General features: G+C 40.7%; 1 pseudogene; it reads right to left on the bottom strand.

Moving 5' to 3' along the window:
* The window catches only part of LOC115620181, a 28,956-nt pseudogene extending 20,754 nt beyond the window's left edge, over window positions 1-8,202 (bottom strand).
* Window positions 8,203-8,706: the final 504 nt, after the last annotated feature.

Raw genomic sequence — 8,706 nt, forward strand, 5'->3', positions numbered from 1 at the left:
AGGCTATAAAAAATATGGAGAAGAAGGGAAAAATAAAAATATGCACAAACGAAAATTGCATATGTTTTGTGCAGTAAAATGTATTAATGCACTAAGGTCAATGACCGACTTAAAGCACACAGCTGACTACGATGTCGGCATTGCTTCGAATTTGCATTAGAGTTTCAATAGAGAGCTATTAAACATTGCGGTTTCTGTCCGCTTAAAATGAGCGCTTTAAGAGCGGACAAGGTAATCAAGTAGATAATAAACAAGTAAAAAAGCTAAAGTCGGGTGTCCCGACTTCGAAATACTCTGTACATATGTTTACAATAATTATAGAAAATAAAAAAAAATTAAGAAAATAAAAAAAAAATTTGATCGATTTTACCTCTCTCGGTATTCGAACTCATGTATAATTGCACATTTACATAGCAATTGCGTTTGTGTGAGTGTATGTATGCCTATGCGCATCAATTCGTGTCTGTGTAAGCATTTTCGCAGTCAACCAAACAGCAACATCAACAACAGCCGCGGGCAGCGCTGCAGCAGCGCTGCATCAGCAAATATATTTATGGCTATAACTTCTTGTTAAATCGGTCTATCATAATGAAATTTGGCATACGGACACATAATAACCAACTGGGGGTATTTCCAAAATTTTAGTTCGAAATTCCAAGAATTACGGGAGTTACGATTTGCGGGGTAGAGGGGGGAGGGAGGAAAATTCCAAAATATACATTTTCTGCGTATTCACATAAGGCATCTGGGACTAAAATTTGGTGTTCCTAGGTCTTATAGTCTCCGAGATATAGGCGATTATACGAATGGAAAATCGGGAAAACCCCCATAGGGGGGAAGTGGGGGGGAAAATCAAAAAAATAAAACAAACTCGTATAGAATACACACATAACGCATCTTCGTGCAAAATTTGGTGTCTCTATCTCTTATAGTCTCTGAGATCCAGGTGTTCATACGGACGGACAGACAGACAGACAGGGCTAGATCGACTCGTCTCGTCATGCTGATCAAGAATATATATACTTTGTGGGGTCTGCCACGCCTCCTTCTGCCTGTTACATTTTTCAGCTCCCGCAAACCTAATATACTCTTGTACATTTCATGTACAATGTATAAAAAGAGCGCACTTACGGTTTCGACTCCGAATCCAACGGCGAAAGATCTTTCTGCGGTGTTCGGCAGGCTTTGCTGAAAAAAAATTGTTGTTGTTCCGTTTCTTCGGTTTCTTGCATTATTTAAATGCTCTCATTAGAACACTCATTTTATCGTTAGCAGAGAAGAAAAATAATAAAATCAAACAACAACAAAAATATTTACAATATCTACGCTCGTTAATTTGTAGGCAGGAACAACCAAAAATAAATACAACTACCAATCTTGGCTTTACTCGGCGCTTACAGATTGCGGCACTTCCTAACCTCACTCTCTTATTTCTTTTTTGGGCTGCAGGCACGTTTTAAAGGTAATTTAACCTATTGGCAAATTAATATTTTTTCTGCGGCGTAAACAAAAACAAGAGAGAACGCTACAGTCGAGCAAGCCCGACAGTGTAATACCCTGTACCCAGGTAAACTTCCGCCACTGAGTTATATGCGCCCAAAGCAGCAAAAAGAGGAAGAAGAAGAGCGAACTTGTTGCTGCAGTTTGGGGGGGTTGTACTGGCGAGAATTTGTTTCGCTAATAACTTTTCTTAGAATTGACCGAATAGAATAAAATTTTGAACAACAGTAGACAATTATATAGAAATTATGTGTGCAAAGTTTGGTTTAGGTAGCATTTGAAATGTGGACGCTATTGACGAAATTCTGTAACGGGGGAAGGGGGGGAAAATTAAAAAAAATAAAATAAACTCGTCCTTTCTCGGACCTAGGAGAATCTGGATGCCAACTTTGGTTATTCTAGGTTTTATAGTTTCTGAGATCCTTGCGTTCATCCAGACGGACAGACGGACAGACGGACGGACGGACGGACATGTCTAGATCGATTTCTCTCGTCATGCTGATTCAGAATATATATACTTTATGGGGTCGGAGATGCTTCCTTCTGTATGTTACATACTTTGCACAAACCTAATATACCCTTTTTACCCTACGGGTACAGGGTATAATTATAAGAAACCGGGAAAATATAAGAAATCAGGAAAACATGTAACGCTAAAACCTAATTCGGCGGTTTTTCCATTAGTACTGTCCACTTTAGAAGGCGTTTAAATTAACCCCGAAAGTAATTATTTTGCGACTGGCCATAAGCACAGGGTCCGCCGGCGTATACATCCGCGCATCAACTGCTGGGCTTAGAGTTCTCGGGTCCGCCAGTGAGTACGAAAATAGTTCGTTTTTTCGGACAAAAATGTAAGAGGGGCTTAATAAATAGCTCCAGACGTAGTAAAATGCATCGTACATAGGTATATGCGTAGGTATATAGGCTCCAGACTTAGTGCCGAATCTAAATGTGAGCGAACAGAAAAAGGGCAACTAATTAATAGGCACAGAAAAACAAGCCCTTAAGAAGAATTCCTTTGCCAACGCAAATGGCATCCAAGCAAAAAAAAGAAAATAGGCAGTAGCTCTAACTTGGACTTAACACAGGCGTTCACTTCTATACCAACATTTGTTGTTTTTTTTTTTTATACTCTGTACATGAAATGTACAAGAGTATATTAGATTTGCGGAAGCTGAAAAATGTAACAGGCAGAAGGAGGCGTGGCAGACCCCACAAAGTATATATATTCTTGATCAGCATGACGAGACGAGTCGATCTAGCCCTGTCTGTCTGTCTGTCCGTCTGTCCGTCCGTATGAACACCTGGATCTCAGAGACTATAAGAGATAGAGACACCAAATTTTGCACAAAGATGCGTTATGTGTGTATTCTATACGAGTTTGTTTTATTTTTTTGATTTTCCCCCCCTATGGGGGTTTTCCCGATTTTCCATTCGTATAATCGCCTATATCTCGGAGACTATAAGACCTACGAACAACAAATTTTAGTCCCAGATGCCTTATGTGAATACGCAGAAAATGTATATTTTGGAATTTTCCTCCCTCCCCCCTCTACCCCGCAAATCGTAACTCCCGTAATTCTTGGAATTTCGAACTAAAATTTTGGAAATACCCCCAGTTGGTTATTATGTGTCCGTATGCCAAATTTCATTATGATAGACCGATTTAACAAGAAGTTATAGCCATAAATATATTTGCTGATGCAGCGCTGCTGCAGCGCTGCCCGCGGCTGTTGTTGATGTTGCTGTTTGGTTGACTGCGAAAATGCTTACACAGACACGAATTGATGCGCATAGGCATACATACACTCACACAGACGCAATTGCTATGTAAATGTGCAATTATACATGAGTTCGAATACCGAGAGAGGTAAAATCGATCAAATTTTTTTTTTTATTTTCTTAATTTTTTTATTTTCTATAATTATTGTAAACATATGTACAGAGTATTTCAAAGTCGGGACACCCGACTTTAGCTTTTTTACTTGTTTTTTTAACAAAAGTTGTTTTTTTTTTCTTTTATATTTGTTGCACGGGAGCAATTATTTCTTGCCCAAATTAAAATTTTAATGCAAGCACATTTCTTTTTGCTATGCGAAAAAGTACGTCTGTTCCGTTCGGCGGTTCAAAGAAAAAGAAAGTGGCTAGTTCCAACCTAGGCTCATTAGCCCTTCCACGGAAGTGGTTGAGGTGGCAGTTGTCAAAAGAAAGGTGCAAGGAGAACACTGACATTGACAATTCAGCCAAAAGAAAGGAAAAGAGAAATGAACCTTGCCACGACCATAGATGGCGCTCGTATGCAACTAATCTACTACTAAGAGTAACCATAGATTCTACTACTAAATGTAAAACCGAATCTACTACTAAATATAAAGGCAAAAAAAAAAATAAAATTTTACTAAAAAATAAAAATAAATAAAAGCAAAGTTATTAATATTTGCGACAAGCGCTCCTACAATTCCCCCCGGCCAAAATCACACTTGGGGAATGCAATTCCACAACGGGTGATCCACGCTTGTCGAAACATCTCTTGCTTGGACCAAACTATTGCTTAATATCTTTAGCATGATATTTCCCAACCACATTTCCTTGCAGGTCCTCTAGCTAGTAATAACTATTTCCAAATTTTCGTTTTATTCTAGCTTTTACAAATGTAGGCGCTAGTTTGGCATTAAATCCTTTACTAAAATTGCTTTGCTGGAAATTCCTACGGTACACTTCCTGACCTATAACAAAAGAAACTGGGCGACATCGCAAGTTATAAGTATTTTCATTTCGGCTATGCTGCTTCCGCATTGTAACTGCAGCCTTGTTTCGCATCAGCTCCAATGAATCATCACGATCAAATCGGATCGTTCGATCTTCTAACAACTAGAGCTCGCGCAACAGTTTATATGAATTCCCTTCGGTAAATATGTGCTGCACAAAAACCAATCTATAGGGAGTATTGCTCACGGCGGAATGCCAACTTGCCCCCAGTGCACAACTAATGCTACTTAACTTTTCGTCCCAGTTTGACTGATCAGGATGAATATAAGCTTTAATTGCCTTCAAAACTGAGCGATTTACCCTTTCTGAAGCATTCGCTTGCGGAGCGTATAACGCTGTATATGCGTGATGTACACCATATCGCTGTAGCAAGTCTTTAAAGATACGGGACTTAAATTGAACTCCGTTGTCTGAGACTATAACTTCTGGTATCCCGAAACAATGGAATAAATCTTCTTCTAAGAACTTCAAAATGGCATCGGCTGTGAACTTCTTAACAGGCTTTAAAAAAGGGAATTTAGAAAAGTGATCCAGTACTATAAATATTCCTACATTACCGGACTTAGACCTGGGATACGGACCCAAAAAATCTACATACATCTTTTGGAAAAAACGCTGACTTTCACCCGTTTTGCCCAAAGGTGGACGGAGTACATAATTAGGATGTTTAATGCTTTTGCACACTTCGCATCGATTGACGTATTCCTTTACATCTGTCACCATATTTGGCCAATAATAATGACGCCTAAGTTTTTCAAGCGATTTATTTATTCCACAGTGGGATGACAATGGGTCATCGTGAACTCTTTTCAACACTTCAGGGATCAACTCTTTTGGGAGCCACAATTTCCATACCAAGTTATGCTGCAAATCTATAACACAACCCAAATCTATTGCAGACAAATCCTCTGTGAAGGTACGTGATAATGCATCTGGGACCACATTCTGACTACCCTTCCTATGTTGTATGGTAAATGAATACCCTTGCAATTTCAAGGCCCATCGCGCTAATCGACTGCTAAGATCTGACTGTGACATTAACCATTTAAGGGACGCGTGATCAGTTATAATTGTAAACTGCTGCCCTTCTACGTATGCACGAAACTTCTTAAGACTTAAGATAGCTGCCAAGCATTCTTTCTCTGTCACTGAGTATTTACGCTGACACTGATTCAATTTCCGAGACATATAAGATATTGGCACCTCATTTCCTTCGTTGTCTTTCTGCATGAGCACTCCACCTACTCCCGTGTGACTTGCATCACAATGAATATAAAATGGAGACTTAAAATCGGGCGTGTGCAAAACAGGCGCTGTACACATGGCTGTTTTGAGCTGCTGAAATGCACATTCGGCTGCGTCAGGCCATATAAATTGTCTGGATTTCTTTAGGGCATCCGTAAGGGGAGAAGCTATTGCTGCATAATTCCTAATAAATTTATTGTACCAGCCAGTCATACCTAAGAACCGGCGTAATTGCTTAACAGACTTTGGAGTAGGATACTCTTTTATTGCAACTATTTTATGACCATCCATCGAAATGGTACCATGCCCTACAATATGGCCTAAATACTGCACTTCTGCAACACAGAAATTACTTTTTTGAACATTAATTGTTAAGCCAGCGTCGGCCAACCTTTTTGCTATGTCCTTCAGAACAGCAATATGTCTTTCAAACTTATCGGAAATGATGAGAAGATCATCCAGATAAACAAATACTTCGTTTCGATATTTGACAGGAACTATTCGGTCCATTAGTTTTGACATTGTGGACGGTGCGTTGGTAAGGCCAAAAGGCATTACCGTGAATTGGTAAAGAGCCCGCCCGGGAACGGTGAAAGCAGTTTTGTCCCTTGAACTGGCATCTAGAGGAATCTGCCAATAAGCATCTTTCAGATCCAGAGTTGTTATAAATTCAGCATTGGGAAGCCGACTTAGTATGCCATCTATCAGTGGCATGGGATAAGCATCCTTTCTCGTCACTTCATTGACCTTTCGACTATCTAGACACCTTTCCAGGCTTCTGTACTAGCACTACTGGGGACGACCATGCACTCTCTGACTCTTCAATTACTCCAAGGGCAATCATGCGGTCGAGTTCCTCGTACATCAGTTTCTCTACGGCCGGAGAAACAGGATAATGCCTCTGTTTAATTGGTTTGGCATCGCCAACATCTATTATATGAGACAACAAGCTAGTTTTTCCTAATCCTTTCTCTACAAATGAAGGAAAACACTCAATGGCGTCCTTCAACGCTTTCTGTTGTTCGTTATTTAAGGGACGCTGTTCCACAGCAATATCTTTTTGAACGCTGGCGAGAGCAGCGGGGCAGTTGGACACCTGCTTCGATAAGCCCATTGGCAATACATCAAACTCTGTCCAAAAATCTATTCCTAAGTACAACGGTTGAGTTAGGGAGGGTACTAAATAAAATGTCAAAGCTTTACTACTTCCGAGATACTCAACTTTACAACGAATCTTTCCTACGATATTTTGCGTTTTACCATCGGCGGTACGCACACTGGACTCCATAGGCTTGTACGGCTGCCCAGAGTCTATCAACTTCTTTGCAAAATTTCCACCGATACAACTAATCGATGCTCCGGTATCCATTAAACCTATCATAGAACTACCAAGCATGCTGACTTCAGCATATGACTATGGCGGCGATCAACGCTTGTTTTTCAATCTTCTTCCGCTTAAAATATTCCTTCTGTCGCAAGCGAGAACGAGTGATTCTCTTCTCCTTTATGGTTATTTTTGTAGATTTATGCTTTAGACGGTTATGTAGCAGTGATTCATAAGGTAAGTCAAGGGAAAAGGGATTAGTGGGGGCAGAACCGTCCACTATTCCGTATTGGTGGCCTTCGTCACTAGTTTGCGTACACTTTTCGGCAGTGCAGGCTGCAAACAGTTTTTTGAAGCATTACAATTATAGCAAGATGGTTTATACGTATCTGGCTGTCCACAACCATAACAAAATACGCGTCGTTCAGAAACACAGTCCTGATACCGATGTCCCATTGCACGACAATTCCAACAGGACAAAGTCAACGCGGACACTTCATTGTCGCTTAGATCCGACTCTTCTAATGGCGCTTCTATTTCATGTACGGTGCGCTGTGGAGCAGTTCGCATTTTAGGCCCTGCAGGTTTAGCTAACGACTGCAAAAACGACTCACGCTTTCTTACTAGGTGTCGGAGCTGGGCTACACTAAATATGCGTTCATACAGAAGCTCATGTTGGATTTCTGGCAACAAGTTAGCTTGCAGTGTCTCTAGCAAGGCTGTCTCTGGCAAGGGGTTAGACAATTGGTCAGCTAGAAGAACTACTGACTCATAAAATTGGTCAAACGACTCATTTGGTTGTTGCTTTCTGCGACTCATGACAGCTCGAGTATTGCTATCAGTTCGCTCATCTTTAAACTGTATTCGCAACTGAGTACACAAATCCTCCCATCGGATGGATTTAACGCTTTTATGATAGCGCCAAAACCAGTCACTAGCACTACCATCAAATAAATTACTGACGTGACGTGCTAACAGGTCAAAATTTGCATCCAGTGTTTGAATAGTTAGTGCCTCTGCGCGGTAAATAAAATCATCAACGGACAAAGATGATCGTCCAGAAAATCGTAATTTCCAATTCAGAATGATCTGGCTGATTCGATCTGGACGTATATCAGAACGTAGAGAAGTGCGAGGATGTTCTGACTTGACAATCGACATGGCTGCTCATCCTGTGGCGGAAGAGTATGTGTAGCAACATTTGTTACTTGACTCGGACTGTCATTTCGGATTCCATGAAAACCCTCGGCTATAGCCTCTCTCAACATATTTGTTTGTCGTAATGTAGCTTCTGACAGTATTTCCGTTTGTCGGATAGCGGCTGCTGCCATTGCCTCAGCTACAATTTGCTGTAATTCACTCATATTCGGTGAGGGAGCCGTAGAAGTTGTAGGGGCTGCATCTAGTGGCAACTGCGGACCAGTAGATCGCACACTCGAGTGCTCCCTGGGTGGAGCATCTATTGCTTTAGAGCCACTTCTCGTTTATGCTGGCATTATTTCTTGTATATTCTGTATAGACGGAGATAACTGGCCTAAACTAGAACCATACAGTTGACCCAAGGTAGAACCTTGCAAGGGAGCTTGGCAAACAGGGCAAACTTTCTTCGAGCCTACTCTGGTGTTTACACAGACTTTATGAAAAGTGTGACCACAACAATTAGTTATCAACTGAGCCTCAAACTGCACTGATCGGAGGCAAATAAAGCAGTCAATATCGCTCAAAGTCTCGTTTGATTCGTCGCCGCTGCGATTTAAAGACATTTCCGCCAACTCTCAGATTGGCCAAACCGTACAAACAGTTGATATGTACACCCAAAAATATCAAAGAAAAAGAATAACAATATTCCTTTGTAGCGAAAAAAAAAC

This window comes from Scaptodrosophila lebanonensis, unplaced genomic scaffold, assembly GCF_003285725.1.
Source record: "Scaptodrosophila lebanonensis strain 11010-0011.00,11010-0021.00 unplaced genomic scaffold, SlebRS2 tig00000022-arrow-arrow-pilon, whole genome shotgun sequence".
NCBI classification, from domain to species: Eukaryota; Metazoa; Arthropoda; class Insecta; order Diptera; family Drosophilidae; genus Scaptodrosophila; species Scaptodrosophila lebanonensis.